The sequence below is a fragment of the Castor canadensis genome, chromosome 4 (assembly GCF_047511655.1).
Source record: "Castor canadensis chromosome 4, mCasCan1.hap1v2, whole genome shotgun sequence".
Taxonomy (NCBI): domain Eukaryota; kingdom Metazoa; phylum Chordata; class Mammalia; order Rodentia; family Castoridae; genus Castor; species Castor canadensis.
In genome coordinates, this window is record NC_133389.1 from 106,605,845 (window position 1) to 106,622,025 (window position 16,181).

Here is a 16,181-nt window from a genome sequence, read left to right on the forward strand (position 1 = left end):
TGTTATCTAACAACAGTATTCTCCTTTGGATATCTCCTCCCAGAAAAAGCTTGCACATTCTGAAATACTAGTAAGGCATGACTACAGAATTCTGTGCCTGCCGAGAACGGTTTCCGTAAGAAATCCGTTTTCCAAACTCTCTGGAGACGCTCCATGAAGACCGCGGGGAAACAAAAATCACGTTAAGTTTCAATTTCCCAAAGGAAGCAGCGCGAACCGACAGCCCGGCCGCGACAAGGCTAAGAGGGCCGGCTCGGCAGGTGCGCCCCTGGGGACGACGCGACTCAATGGCCCGACTGTGGGCAGCGGTGTGCGTGGGGTCCCTTGTTCGGAGCCCCCCACGTTTCGCACGGAGATCCTGCCGCCCCCAGCCCCTCGCGGTTCCCACGAGTGCGGATCTCGCCCAGCCCACGCCCAGGGCTCCCTAGCTCCCGCGCGGCTCCCACGGGGATTCCCCCTGGGTTCTCCAGCCCGGACACCGGCAGGGACACGAGACGTGACGCCCCACTCACCCGCGATCGCCGGCCAAGCGCCGCGCCCGGGCCCAGCTCGCTCGCCCTTCCGGGAAAGCGGCGCGCGGGTGGCCGGAACCTCGCGGGCCCAGCGACGTCCCCAGGCCTGGATCAGAAGCGCCTCGGGGACCTACATGTCCCCAATTCAATCCCCAGCTTAACAGCTTGGTTCCTTTGAAAACAGAAAAAAAACAAAGCTTCAAGGGGAGATTTTTCCTTGAAACTTAACTTCTACTCGGAATACCAAACCAGGTGTCTCCAATGATTAACCAAGAACAGAAACAAAAAGTTACAACTAATTTCACTTTCGATTTTTAAAATACGTTTTGTTGATGCTGTGCGGGCATTATCCCAAAATGTATTACTGAAGTTTCTATAAGCAGTAATCTTTCTTTCTTTTTTTTTTTTTTTGCAATAATTTTTCTTTAGGGCATGTTTTAAAAATCACATTTTGGTGTGTGATATATCCAGAACATATTGTTGGCGAAATGGATGGAAGCCAAATAAAGTCAAAGCTGAACTATGAACTATCTCTCCGGATTGTAACTCATTGGAATGTAACAGACAATATAACCCTAGTTTACTTGACATCTTTTACAGCCAGCATAAAAGCAGCGTTGCTGTGTCTTTTCAACATCCCAGGGGCCATGAAGTTGGTTGGGAAAGAAGGTGGTGTTGGGTTGGTTTCCATGATCCATATCCCTTGAAAGTTTTCTTATAATTTTTTGTTTTGTTGTGAAGGTTATAAACAAGTACTTCACTAGGTATGAACTTTTCTTTGGAAGATAAAAACATCTGGATTATTTCAAGAACTGCAGTGTTTCCTAACCCTACACAAAGAACCACTCCACAGCTGCACCTACTTATAAGTATCAAAATGATTTTGAGGCATAAGTTCTAGACTATGGTGCTATACAGCTGTGCAGAGTAACCAATACAATGATCGAAAATATCAGGCAGAAGTAAAACTCTTTTATATCACAAATATTGATGGTAGCCAGTTTTCAGTGGATTTCTAAGTGAAAAAAAAAAGGGGGTTAAGTGACAACGATTTCTTTGTATTCATCAGCCAAGTTAGAAAGCACAAAAACTCCATGTGCTTCAACTGCAGGAAAAATTACTTCTGTTTTATCCTGGAATTTTAGAGAGAATACAAATTTGTTAAATAAAATTTATAGCTGTGTTGTGGACCAGGCCAAACAGACCAGACCAAGGTAAAATTCCACATAACCAAGAAACTAGATGGTTATCTGACCTTTCAAGAAATCAGGAGAGAGATAATAGCCAAATCCTGAAACAGGCCAGTTTTAGCCATAATACAGAAGTCCTCTCTGCTTTAACCTTTACTAGGAAAGTAGAAACAACCAATTCATTCTTTTTCCTGTCTCTACTTTTTTCCACCCTTTTTTGCCTATCAAACCAATACCCCTGTTCAGCTAATGAGAACTTGATTCTAGAATCACAAAGAAAAGCCAATTAGATCTTTAAACTAAATTTGTTATAATTTTTGTCTTTTGACAACTCTAGAGGTTATTTAGCTCAATCTCATTTTTATGTCTCATTTTATTTATACTTTCTATAAAAATACAAAGAGAATGCCAAGGGATAGACCATGGCCAGAAAAAAAAAAAAAAAACACTGATCTAATATAGACTTAGATCAAACTGTTAAAAGACCAAAGGATGGCTGGGCACCAGTGGCTCAAACCTATAATCCTAGCTACTTGGGAGGCTGAGACTGGAAGGATCACATTTCAAGCCTGGATTGGGCAAATAGTTCAAGAAACCCCCATCTCCAAAACAATAAAGGCAAAATAGACTGAAGGTATGGTTCAAGTGGTAGAACATATGCTTTGCAAGTGTGATGCCCTGAGTTCAAACAGCAGTCCCATCAAAACAAAAAGGACCAAAGGACATGAGCAGAGAGGAAGTCCTTTGGGACACCAAAATTCTTTGTTGTTATTATTGCTTTGTTTTGTTTGAGACAGGGTCTCACTGTGTAGCCCAGACAGGCCTCAAACTCATAACCCTCCTACCTCAGCCTCTCAAGTGATGGAATTATACTCACATCCAGCTGGGACACCAACATTCTAAAGTGTAACCATGTGCTGACTCCAGTCTGAATTCAACTCAATTTTAAAATCGGTACTCTGCAAAGCACTGACTATATAAGGATGGATATTCAGCTCCATATATGTTATTAGTAATTATAATTACTAACTCCTGGGAATTTTATAAACTTTTTTATTTTACCAACAACAATGTGAACTATAGATATTATCCCCATTTTGCAGATGAAGAAAGCAAAGCTTAAGAGGTGATCTAAAATCAAGCAGTTACTATGTAGCAACATTCATGTCATACTGGACTCTCAGCCACAAAACCAATGTGTAGTAATTACTTTTTACATCACATCCTGGTGAAAAATGCCTCACATTTAAAAGAGGAAGGATTGATTGACTCATGGTTTCCATGGTCACTTGGCTCTACCTATTCTAGGCAGGAGCATTGGAAGTACAGCTGTTCAACTCACAGCGGCCAGGAAGCAGAGAAGGAAGAGTGGCCCGGGGACCTGGATAACTTTCAAAGGTTGATCAGTGATCTACTTCCTCCAGCTAGGCTCCATCTCCCAAAGTTTCTACAAAGTCCGAAAATAGCACCACTAGTTTGAACTTAAAATCACAATAGGGAAAACACTCAACGAATCTTAAAGGTCTCCAAGGCTCAAAGAGATAGCCTTAAAATGTTGGGAAAATAGCCAGGTACCTGTGGCTCATGCCTGTAATCCTAGCTACTTGATATCAGGAAGAAGGAGGTATGAGGCCAGCCCAAATAGTTTGGGAGGTCCCATCTCTTTAATAACCAGAAAAAATGGACTGGAGGTATGACTCAAGTGATAGGGTGTCAACTTTGTAAGCATGAAGCCCTGAGTTCAAATCCCCAGTTCCACCCCCCCAAAATGTTAGAAAAACAGAAATATTAAATTCTTGTGGTTTTATGACCAGAAATCCCAAATGAGAACTAAGCAAGCTAAGCATCCTAGTAAATTGGTGTGACTTCTCAGGGAATTCCATTTTTAAGAAAGCCTGCATAAATTCAGTGATGACTGCTACAGAAATATTAGAAGAAATTATTATGCTTCACTACCTTTGTTTTTGATTTGAGACTTTTCAGTTTGTTTTTGCCTGAGAGACTGGTTGAGACATTCTAGAAATTACCATGAGGCAAGACTTGAGTCAGTATTTGAGAAAGTCATTTCTGATTATTTCCCTGTTTTCAATAGTACTTGCAAAAGGTATCTAATGGTTGGAACAAAGCAAGTCATTGCCCCATTAAGACTGTTAAAAAACACAACAGGTAAAATAGCTCAACTTTTTATTCCATCTGAAATTTATCTTCTAACTGGTCTGTGAGCCTAGTTATATGTAAGAACATAATTTCCATGCATGAATATCTTATTATAGTTATGATCTCTATTGATTTCCCTTGAAACATGTGCCATAGTTTCAAGAAAGAAAAAAACATGTTTCTTAGCAAAAAGACATCATAGAGACTAGTGTTTCTCTAACTTCAATGTCCTTACCAATCAGCTGAGCACCTTGCTGAAACATACACTCAGACTCTATAGGTTTAGGGTGGAATTTCTTCATTGCTGAGATTCTCAGTAATACTGACACTGCTGGTGTTTGGACTGCATGGTGATGAATGAGGCTGTAGACTAACCATTTCATATAGCAAGGAATGACCAGAAAAGGTCATTCCAGTTGGAAAATTCTATTTGAACCTTGTCTTGCCTCAGTTAGGAAGCTCAGATCCTCCTTCCTGTTTGCCAGCTTGGTTCCTGGGTCCATCAATGAAAAGTGAGGTATTTCTAGGAGTTCATGGTGCCCTTTTACTGAAGAAAGAACAGGCTCCATTCTGGTCTCCCATGCTTTCTCCTTCAGAAAGCCCTGGCTCCTTGCCTGTAGCTGCACAGCCATTACAACTACTCTGAGCTGGAAGGAAGGAATAAACTATGAGGGTGAATGGTTCACAATGGCACAAAATAGTGGAAAGAGGAAGTAAGAAGAGCCAGGACAAAAACAACTGGAACTTAAAAGGAATATTCTTTCCTCTTTCATTAATTATTCATTTTCATTAATTCTAAGTAGCTTGCCCTAGTGTGCAATGCAACAACATAGAATGATCTCACACACAGGACTCATTTTAATAACATGATATCTGCATGGGGGCCATTTGATGACGTTTGATATATAAATCCAGTGTTAATTTATCCCACTCAGGGTTTAAACTCTTCCAGAGAAATTATAAATAAAAACAAGCTTCATCTCCAATAAAAATAAAACAAAAAAGCATCCTTCAGATCTTATTGCTTGGTGACTTTATGAATTGAAATGGAAACAATATTGCCTTTTGGGAGGATGACCTCAGCTGTTTTCAAGCCTTTTGAAGAATAAGAACTCTAATTTTGGTACCAATACTCAAAGAAAGCTGTCCCAGTTGTATGAACACAGTTGGCTTGTGATGGAAATTGTATCACCTTAAAATCAACTAAGGTGAATCTTTGCCCTGTTCTTTACTGTGAGCCTGAGCATATTGTAATGGGGTTCACACATAATAGGTGCTCAGAAAACTGTCACTACTGACTATGTTTCCTTGTTGCTTTCTGAAGGTCAGTTTCTCAGTTTCCCTAAGTATAAATGTGTTTGTGAGTTTTCCATTGTTGTGACAAAGTACCTGAGAAACACAACTTAAAAAGATTAAAGGTTTGTGCTCGCTCACAGTTTCAGAGGTATCAGTGCATGATTGCTTGACCACATTGCTTTTGGAGCCGGGACAAGGCAGAAAAGAACACACGTGGGCAGTGTGTGGCAGAAGAGGTCTATAACCTCATGGCAGACAGTAAGCAAAGAGAGAGAGAGAAAGGGGTCAGAGTCCCAATGTCCTCTTCAAGAGTATACTCCAATGACTCAAATTCCTTCTACTAGGCCCAACTTCTTAAAGGTTCTACCACCTTCCTACAGCCCTACAACCAAGTCTTTAAGACACAGGTGGGTGGGATACATTTCCAAGCCACAGCAATGAAAATGAAGATAACAATGCTCACCTAACAATTATAGGGTGTTTTGTGAGAATTAAATGAGCTAGTGTGCCTAAAAATTCTTTAGGAGATTGGGAATATAGCTCAGGGGTAGTGTTCACGTAGCATGTGTAAGGCCCAGGGTTTGATCCCCAGATCTGAAAAAAAAAAAAAGAACAACTACAGAAAAATCCCCTTTAAACAACAAATACCCAATTAAATAGAATTATTAGTATTAGCATTTTTTTTTTCTGATCTTAAACAACAATGTTGAAAGGGGTGATTGCTGGGTAAGAGAAAATAACTAGATGCCTTCATAAAATTTAAGACCTGAGTCAGCTCACCAAGGCAACTGCATAAATCGACACTGGGTGTGCACTGCCGTGCCTCCTGGTGTCCCCCAGAATTATGTAATACGGGCTAGGGAAGGAGTCGTGGCTGCCAAGACTTGTTGGCTGACAGTCTAAAATTAAATAGAACAGGAGCAAGTAAGTCAAATAGCAAGTCTAAGATCTCTCTCTCTCCCTCTCCCCTTCTCATTCTCTTAGTTTTGTCATATTATTTTATGAATTACACATAGAAGGAGCAGGTAACTAGAGTGGATATTTTGGGGTTTTGCAGTCTTGTATTTGTCTTTCTAGTTTGAAGTTACCCTAAACAGCAATGTACTTTTCCCTGCTCTTCATAGAGCCCCTTATGTGACCAATAACCTAATCTTCCCTCCTCTTGAGGACAATGTGACATGTGGCCCAGATTTCTTAAGAAAAGTTCTCCTGTCATTGCCTGTGTCTCTTTTGCCCCAGATCCTCTTCCATGAAAATTCATAGTTGATCATTTCATTACCACTGAAATTTCTGTGATGGCTAATTTACATCTGGAATCTACCCTGCTAATGATTCTCTACTTCCTTTCATCCTGCACACCCCTGCCATGCTATTGTTCTAAAAGGGCTGCATTCATCACATCATTCTACATGCTAAGCACTTACAGATGACATCCAATGTATATTATTCAAACTCCAGAACTTAAAATGTACTCTCCTCCCCTCGCCCACTCCCCCAGCCCCCACCACCTCCTACCACAACACTCACAATGCCAAACTGTTGCTATGACCGGCTGGCTACACGCATCTTCCTAATTTTATCATCCATCATTCTCATTGTCTACATCCAACCTGAATTAATCAGGTATCCAGCTGCAGAACAAATAAGGCCTCTTCTCCCTCTCACCATTTCCTGAGATGTTCTCCCTCTCTTTTCTATCTATTACTTCAGTGAGCATTCAACAAACATACATTGCATATTTTCATTGTGGTGGTAACTCTAAAAATATTAACAAACTGGTCAGCATGGATGCTGAACCATCCATCAGAGTGGCTCTAGCCAGATTACCAAAAGCACTGCCTCAGAGCATCCTTCCTGGGCCAGGCTTTCATCCTTTTTTTCTGGAACCTAGGAAGGTGGAGAGGACAGGATGTGGGAATTCCCAATGGCAGGGCCGTGGAGGCATTGGGATGGGGGCAGGAGAAATCAGTGTAAGCAAAAAATACTTTACTTACAAGAATATTTCCTTATTTAGCAACTGGTGTGAGCATTCAGATTACACCTGTGACCACTGGTGCTGGGCTTTTCTGATGCCTCTCCAGGCTCAACTTAAGCTCCTTTCCAACAACCTCAGGAGCTGTTAGTGACGCCTCCTCATCTAAATTTCTTTAGCACACTGTGCCCATGCCACTTACTAAGCACATTTATAGTCTTGCATTGTTAGCTGTTTGGGGACAACGACTACATTTGTTCTCCCAAAAGTATGGTAACCTTTCCCAAAATAGTTCTTTTTCCAAAACTGTATGTTTGTTTCTCTTCCCCCCACCACCACCAAAAAAATGCCTAATTTAGTGCCTGTGATGGTTAATGGTTAATTTTATGTACCAATGTGACTGCACTAAGTAATGCCCAGACAGGTGGTAAAACATTCTCTGTGTGAATCTGTGAGGGTGTTTCCACATGGGATTAGCATTTCAATCAGTGGACTAAGTAAACAAGAGCACCCTCACCTATGTGGATGGGAAGCATCTTATCTTTTGAGTACCTGAATAGAATCAAAAGGAAAAGGAAAAGTGAACTTCAAAGAGTTCAAGGAGTTCAAACTGAGACATCCATCTTTTCTTGTGCTTGGACATTAGAGGTATTGATTCTCAAGACTTTGAACTTGGACCAGTCCACCCTTTCATGGGCCCTACGTTGTAGATAGTAGACCTTGAGACTTTTCTGCCTCCACTATCATGTGAACCAATCTCTCAGAATAAATCTTTGTGTGTGTGTGTGTGTATTCTGTTTCTCTGGAAAACCCTCATTAATACAGTGCCTTTCTCAGGTGATCATCTTCCTGTATTTGTTAGTGAAGACTGATTGACTAAATAATTGAGAACTATCTACATCACAATGCAGTCATCCTAGATCACTTAAAGGATGAAGAAAAACAGAAATCACAAGCTGACTGTAGCCATCCATCCGTCTCCTCCTGCAATGTTGCTCTGCTAACTGAGGGTTTCAGCTAATTATGGTCATTTCCAGTTGTACTGATGGATGTCAAATAACAAGTGCTAGTAACAATCTGGAACTGGACCATCTTGGACTAACTCATAGTTACCACATGCCAAAGTTTGGAGTGTGTGACTCAAGGCTAACTGAGAGGACAAAAGGACTTATGAAAATGCAAGAACAACTTTGTTGTAAACAGGACTTTTTCTCATTAGGGAAAGCAACCTTGCTATACAAACTAAAGTGTAGACATGAGATATGAAAGAGTGAGATCATCACCTCCAAAACTCTGAAGAACTGACTCACTGGGCTACACACATGAGTCAAAGAGATGGGACATTCATCAACTCCCAGAGGTGGTTAATAAGCCCTGTAATAAACTTCTTTTTGAAAGAAAGAAAAGAACTTTTTTTAAGAGAATTTCCCTGACATGCGACAAACATGAAAGTTTTTCTCATATTTCGTTCTGATTGGCTTCACTATTTAAGGAAAAAATGTAGAAATTTTATATACTATTAATCTTTGGTTTGCTTCCATTGTCTGAAACTTCCAGCTGGCATGGGTGTTAACCATGAGAATGGTTGCAGCCAAGGTATTAGAGTCCAGCCTTAGAGAATCCTTTCTGGCCAGGCCCAGAGAAAGCATTACTTGAAGAGAATGCCAGAAGAAAATAATAAGCAAAAAATATAGGTCAGCACATGACAATTAAGATTACACCCAATCTATTCTTTTCTGGCCCTAAACCAAAGTAGTATTGCTGGGTGACACAAAAGTCACTATTTTCCAAGAAATTTCTAAAGAAATTACATCAGTCTTCTGGATACATATAGGAGAGAGCATGTGCAATCAAGAGGGTTGTAACTCAGCAGCGACCTGATTTTCCATCTGTGGTGATAACATACAAACTTGCCTGAAAGGAAGAAATTCAGTCTCTCTACGTCATTCTGTATAAGCCATGCCCTTCATCACATGTGGATAGATCCTCTCGCTGAAAATATTGTGACAGGGACGTGAGACTGGGGGGGCTTAGGTAGCACAGGGAAAGAACGTTAGGAGAAGCACCGTCCCTGGTCCTCTTCTGAAGCTGATGTGCAACATACCCTCAAAACCAAGCAATTGAGAGCAGGGAGTTTGGATGAGACGGGTGAGATGGAGTGGGAGAGGGAGTAGAGTTTCTTGTCCATCTTCTGTTTCTTGATTTGTTGCCACACCTTTGTAGGAGTGAAAAGCACAGCTCATCTCCAAGTGTCTATCTTGGCACTAGACATAGAATCTAAGTAGTGTCAAGCCCACTGTTGTATCATTTATGGCTACTCTGTCCCCAAAAGGCCATCCGGCCAGTGTGGATGTAGCACTAAGAAGGTGTGCTTCAGAAAACTGATTGACTAGGATATCTGAACCCAGCAATGGCCTTAACCTTACTCTTTTCCTATTTAATCACATCCTTTGCCCCCAAATGCAATCCTTCCAGAGAGACTGAGAATAAAAAACATCTCAAGGAATTGTAATCTGTCAAATAAAATCAGGAAATTTGGGGAAAACCTTCAAGTAGAACGGTAGAAGGTTTCCAGGCTCCAAAAGTCTGAATCCTTAATAGAACTATGGTCTATAGGCTTATTGCTCAAATAAGATTAATTAGATAAGTGGAAAACAAAATGTGGTATATGCATTTAATAGAATGAAACTTGAGGACATTATACTAAATGAAATAAGTCATTCACAAAAGGTCAAGTATGATATGATTCCACTTATATGAGGTACCTACAGTAATCAAATGCATAGACCCAGAAAGTACCACTGTGGTTGCCAGGAGCTTGGGGAAGAGGTGAACAAGGAGTTGTTTAATGAACATAAAGTTTGGGTCTGCAAGATGAAAAAGAATTCAGAGTTGGATAAGAGTGATGACTACACAGCAATATAGATGTATTTAATACCATTTAAAAATGGTTGATGGCAAATTTTATGTGTGTATTCTACCATAATTAAAAAACAAAAGTAAAAACTCTAGTAAGTCTTATATTCATGACAGTCTATAAATCACTGTAAAATGAGGTAGGTAAAATTAGTCCCGTCTTTATGAAGATTTACTATATTCAGATTCTTGGGAAAAGAAGGCTAGCTGAGTGGCTCAAGTGGTAGAATGCCTGTCTAGAAAACATGAGGCCCTGAGTTCAAACCCCAGTACCACCAAAGAAATAAAATAAACAGATTCTTGGGGAAAGAGAAGATAGATGCGTATGTCTAGAATTGAGCTTCCCCTCATTATGTGGAAAGTGAGTTGAAGTTACTTCATGTGGGAATTCAAAGAAGTCTCAGAAAGTTAAGAGAACTTGATCATTTCTTGTAAAGGTTCAAGAAAAAAGGAAGAGGAAAGAGAAGAGGAAGAAGATTTCTGACTATGGCTCCATCTCTTATGGAAATCAACTCCTACAATGAGTTTCCCCAAAACTTTGGATCAAAAATATAAATGCAACCAGACTACAAATCTGACTTTCTAATTTAATCTCTAAGAATTCCCCTACATCAGACAATCAGTCCAATTAGCCTTACAAATTAATGACTCCTGTCTTTAACCTCAGAGACCAAGAAATCAGAGGTCATGTTTTCCAGCTGTCCATCAGCTACCTGAATCCTCTTTTCACAGTTGATCATACGTTGGCCTAACATCTTGCTAGTTGAACTGTTACTTGTTTTTCTCTGCTAAGCCTACAGAATAATTTTCCATTTTAAAAGCTGTTTTTAGGGCTAGAAATGTGGTTTGGATTTGATCTCAGCACTTCCAAAAAACAAAAACAAAAAAAAAAACTAAAAGTATTTTTTAAATACTGTCAAGAAAATGACTAAAAAAAAACAAGTAAGCAGACTTTAATGTAAACTCAAAATTAAAATTTTTGTCACTAATTTCATCAGTTATATATGAAAACAATATTTAAGCCCAATTATAAAACATTAAGTCTATAGTGATCCCATTCTTGTCCCCTCCCCAACATAAAGGTATATGTATGCATAGAAAAAAGCCCCAACATAAATTGGTAAAGTTTCTTTGGAAGTAAAAGTGCAGGAGCTACTTGTTTTCTACCTTTATGTATTTATATTTTCAAGTTTTTATTCAATTAAAGTTCATCGTTTCTTAATAGATGAAGGAAGTATAAAGTATGTTCATATACACAGTGAGTAAAATTTAAGTAGTAACTAGCTATCAAATGAAACAAAAGTCTGCAACAAAACAAAAAAAAGTGAACTAAATTTCAAATGTACTTGGAGAAATTGAATTTAGTCCATTGAATCAAACAAATAGAATGAAGGAATTGATGACTATGTTTCTGAGGGAAGAGAGATTAGTCTTAATGGAATCAAAGCCAAACCATCATAGATAAATATGATGTTGAAATTACTCAAGGGGTGGGATACCCTTCTGGACAATTGTCATTTTCTCCTTTGCTGGAGCCCCACCCAGCTCTCTGTCATTTTGGTACATGTTTACTTGCTGTTTACTGAATGTCAAGCCTTGTGCTAAGCTCTGGATAGGAATTCAAAGATGACTAAGACTAGGTCTTTGTCCTAAAGGTACTCATGCTTTTCCTACTTGGCTATTAAAGTACTTCCATGGCAGCCTGATTGTTTTTTTCCTAGGTGTTTCCAAAAGTTAATCATGTCCAACTGTCTCTCCACACTTCACAATGTACCTGAAAGGAAGGTCCAAGAGGTCTTTTTATGTTGGCATCTTTACTTTCTGAGATTGCTGGGTTGGGTAGATGCTCAATGTCTCCTGCCAGGCTCTCTGGTGCCTTTGCCCCAGGCATATTAAGCATTGGCAGCCAGGGTATCTGTCTCCGTGAGGAAATACCACTGGTCCCATGGACAGCCTCCATCCAAAGACAACACTGTTCTGTGCCTTTATATTTGATTTAGCAGGCATAAGCAAGTCTTTGAGTCTCCTTTCACATGCTTTTCTCTTTGACTGTTCCTTAGTGCTAAATCCCTGCTAATGAAGGTGAGTAAAGGATTTAGATACATATCACACTGTCCTTGAAAGCCATATGCCTTCATTCCCTCTTCCAATTCAAGAGCAAATCTCCAGATAGTCTTGATTCCGTATACATCTTCTCCCTTGTACAACCACTGTCCCAGGAGTATCCCATCAACTCTCCCCGAACAACTGCATTTGACTCCTTGCTTCTTTGCTGACCTCGTTACCTGTTAGTGGTGGGATTTTGGTGGGATTGGGTTTGAACTCAGGGCTTTGCACTTGCAAGGCAGCTGCTCTACCACTTGAGCCATGCCTCCAATCCAAAGGGATCTTTTTAAAACATAAACATAAAATCATGACATGACATAAAATGTCATCCCTGTTCAAAAGCCTCCAATAGTTTGCCAATGCACATGCACTCAACTTCGTGTTCTCAAACCAACTTAGCCCCCTAGTCGGGGCCCTATGCCTGTTTTCCCAGCTCATGAAGTCCTCCTCCATCAAGACCCATCACCTTGGTATTCTTTCTGTCCCTGGAGAACAGGCCAAGTTCATTTTTGATGTGGCCACTGATTTTTGCATAGTTCTCTTTCACATCAATCAGATTTAAGCTTAAATGTCACATCCTGAGAGAGACCATTCCCAAGCCTCTCTGTTAGCCACTGTGGTTCTCTACCAACACTATGAGTCCCTGAGAAGCACTTTTTATTTCTGATAATTTCCTTGTTATTTATTTATGGGCTTATGGTCTGTCACTGTCAGACTTAGAATGTATGTTCCATGAAAGCAGTGGCCACGTGTCTTGTCATCACTGCAGTGGCATAAAGTAGGGATAAATCAAATAATTAGTGAACAAATGTGTTAAAAAGAAGATGGCCATTACTCCAGAGTGACATTTGGCAACATTTGCAGAGCTGGCTGCTTCACTTTAACAAATGTTTATTCAGTGATGTGGCTGGCAATGTGATTTTGTTCACTGGGAGTGCCAAGTTATTATATTAAACTTCCTGATGCATTCAGATATGTAATTTTTTATTTGAGAATTAATTGATAGAGCAGAATTGTGAGCAGTAATTCATAATTTTTTAGAAATAGAGGGCAGGAAAGTAATGAAATTCACTTCTTAATAACCTGAGGGTTTTTATTAGGGTTTTTTGTTTGTTTTTATTATATATATAGGAGGTTGGGCTATCTGCAGAAAGGTAAAAAGCTTGAAAGGCAGAAAGGTAGAAAGCTTGAGAAAAGTTTAGAATGGGGCTTGTGCAGTGGCTCAAATGTTGCACACCTGCCTAGCAAAGGTGAGGACCTGAATTCAAGCTCCAGTGCAGCAAAAACAAAACAAAACAACAACAACAAAAAAATAGCTATTGTGAAAATACAAGCTGTGTTGAGGAATGAGAACCAAATTAAGACTGGATATCTGAATATCTGAAACTTACAATAGCACCAAACATTATAATTATTTTTCTTGTTCAGAAATACTCAGGAGAAAGGAAGGGAGAGAGAGAGAGGGAGGGAGAGAGGGGAGGAGAAGGGAGGGGAGGAAAGGGGGGAAGGAAGGGAGGGAGGAGAGAGAGCAGGAGGGAGGAGAGAAAGAAAGAGAGAGAGAAATAAAGAGGAGAAATTTGCATTTAAGGATGAATATTAAAGTTAGATAACTGTAGCTAAAGAAAAAAAAATCACTGAGCCCTTCCTCCTGGTATCCATGTCCCTAAGTAGTTCCCTCCCACCCTGTGTTGGGGTTAGTGGTTAGTCTCTGTGATTAGTAACAGACAGCAAAAGCCAATGCATGTCCCTTCTGACATTAGGTATAAATGATAAGGTTCCAACCTGGGCACTCCTTTCTCACTCCCCTCTCTCTCTCATCAGTCACACTAGGAGAAGCTAGCTATCTTGTGAGGAAACTCAGATAGTATGGGGAAAACCCTTCCTGGCCAGGAACAGAGGCCAGTAGCCAATGAGGAACTGAGGCCAATCAACTATCATATGAGTGAACTTGGAAATGGGTTCTCCAACCCAAGTTTAGCTTTGAGATGGGCACAGTCCTGCTAGCAGCTTGACCATGCCTTGTCAGAGACCCTGAGCCAGAACCATTGTGTGAGGCCACTACTGGATTCCTGGCCTTTAAAATCTATATGAGAGGTGGCGGGGTGGCTCAAGTGGTAGAGCACCTGCCTGGCAAGCATGAGGCCCTGAGTTCAAGCCCCAGTATTACCAAAAGGAAAAAAAAAAGAAAGAAAATGCCAGGTGCCAATCACTCATGCCTATAATTCTAGTCACTTGGGAAACTGAGATTGGGAGGATGGAAATTCAAGGCAGCCCGGGAGACAGTTTGCCAAGACCCAATCTCCAAAATAAGTAGAGCAAAATGGACTGGAGGTGTGCCTCAAGTGGCAGAATGCCTGCTTTGCTCCCTGTTTTGTAAGTGCAAAGTGCTGAGTTCAAAACCCTAGTACCACAAAAAAAGAAAGCACATTTTATTTATTTTTTTTTCCTTCTTAAATTTTTTTTTCTTTTATTATTCATATGTGCATACAAGGCTTGGGTCATTTCTCCCACTGCCCCCACCCCCTCCCTTACCACCCACTCCGCACCCTCCCTCTCCCCCCACCCCCTCAATACCCAGCAGAAACTATTTTGCCCTTATTTCTAATTTTGTTGTAGAGAGAGTATAAGCCATAATAGGAAGGAACAAGGGTTTTTGCTGGTTGAGATAAGGATAGCTATACAGGGAGTTGACTCACATTGATTTCCTGTGCGTGTGTGTTACCTTCTAGGTTAATTCTTTTTGATCTCACCTTTTCTCTAGTTCCTGGTCCCCTTCTCCTATTGGCCTCAGTAGAAAGCACATTTTAACTAAAACATGTGCATGAATAGAATGCTCACAAATCTTACATATAAATAATAACCCCAAATTAGAAACAACCACGTGTCTATTGTAACAATCATCCACTCTTGCATCACAAGTTACCCAAAAATTGGTGACTTAAAACAACATTTGTTATTGCACAATTTCTGTGGATTAAAATCTGACCAAAAAGAAAGTCTCTCTTATAAGATTCCAATGAAGGTGTTAACAGGGGTAGCAGTCACCTCGCACCACTACTTGGAGAAGGATCCACTTCCTTATGTGACTGTTGGCAAGAATCAACTCTTCACAGGCTGTTGCCTAGTGGCCTGAGTTCCTCCTTGGCTGTTGGTCGGAGGTCTTCCTCAGTTCCTGGCATGTGGACCGCTCCAAAGAGAAGCTCAAAATATAACATCTTGCTTCATCAAAGCAAGCAAGGAAGAAGAACGAGAGAAGTCTTTCATATCCAAATCTTGGAAATTGGTTGTCATTACATTTTCTAGTCATGATACTATTTTACAGATAATAGAGAAAAGGAAATCTATAGAGTAATCGAATCTTAAAAATAAAAGTTGTAATAGCAACACTGAATGTTTTCATTAGTCAATGTTAAGTAAATAAAACTTACTAGTCTCACAATCTCTTCTCCCAACCCAAGAACCTAGACGTGGCAGGAGTGAAGAAGCTGCTGAATCACAGAGAAGGGTGGAAACATGACTGATTGATGGCTATGTAACCAGTTGAGGTCATTCCCATGGGGCTTTTCCCATAGTGGCCCAGAATAGGAATGGCCTCATTGAGTAAGTCTGTGGCTTTGCTTTCCTCATAGCACTACTTGTTAGATCTGTGAGAAGGAGCTACAAGACAGAACTTATAAAAGTATGAAAAAGTTAATAATAACAATAAATTTTTTACCTCAGAAAAAATAACATAACTTATTTGTATGATACTATGTCTGACTAAAATATGAAAAGAAGGAATCCCATTTTTCACTAATAACTAAAATAAACCTAAGATTAGTCAACTACCAAGTAGAACATAATGCTGTTTTTTTCTCCAACCTTTACATATTTTTAAAAAATCATGGTACACAGAAGATCTTTATAGAAAGGGTTCCAAAAGCAGAATGAGAATTTTTTTCCCTAAACCTTAAAGGAATGGCATCTTATTTTAGTGAGATATAATATCACTCACATCTCTCATAATACCTAACTCCCTCAATATAAAATATT

General features: G+C 40.0%; 1 protein-coding gene and 1 non-coding gene across 3 annotated transcripts in view; one reads left to right on the forward strand and one right to left on the reverse strand.

The window, feature by feature from the left end:
- Nmi (N-myc and STAT interactor) overlaps positions 1–16,181 on the reverse strand; it is an 80,304-nt gene that overhangs the window by 17,199 nt on the left and 46,924 nt on the right. Inside the window, exon 1 of one of the 2 annotated variants that reach the window (XM_020186093.2) lies at positions 513–795. The exons of the other annotated variant lie outside the window; for it this stretch is intronic. The gene's annotated coding sequence lies outside the window, so the exon portion shown is untranslated. Of the gene's footprint in view, positions 1–512; positions 796–16,181 lie in introns of those variants that run through there. 2 annotated transcript variants of the gene reach the window in all.
- Positions 15,689–15,819, forward strand: LOC141422935 (small nucleolar RNA SNORA18). The gene has a single exon (XR_012447626.1). It is a non-coding gene; the product is annotated as a small nucleolar RNA SNORA18 (small nucleolar RNA).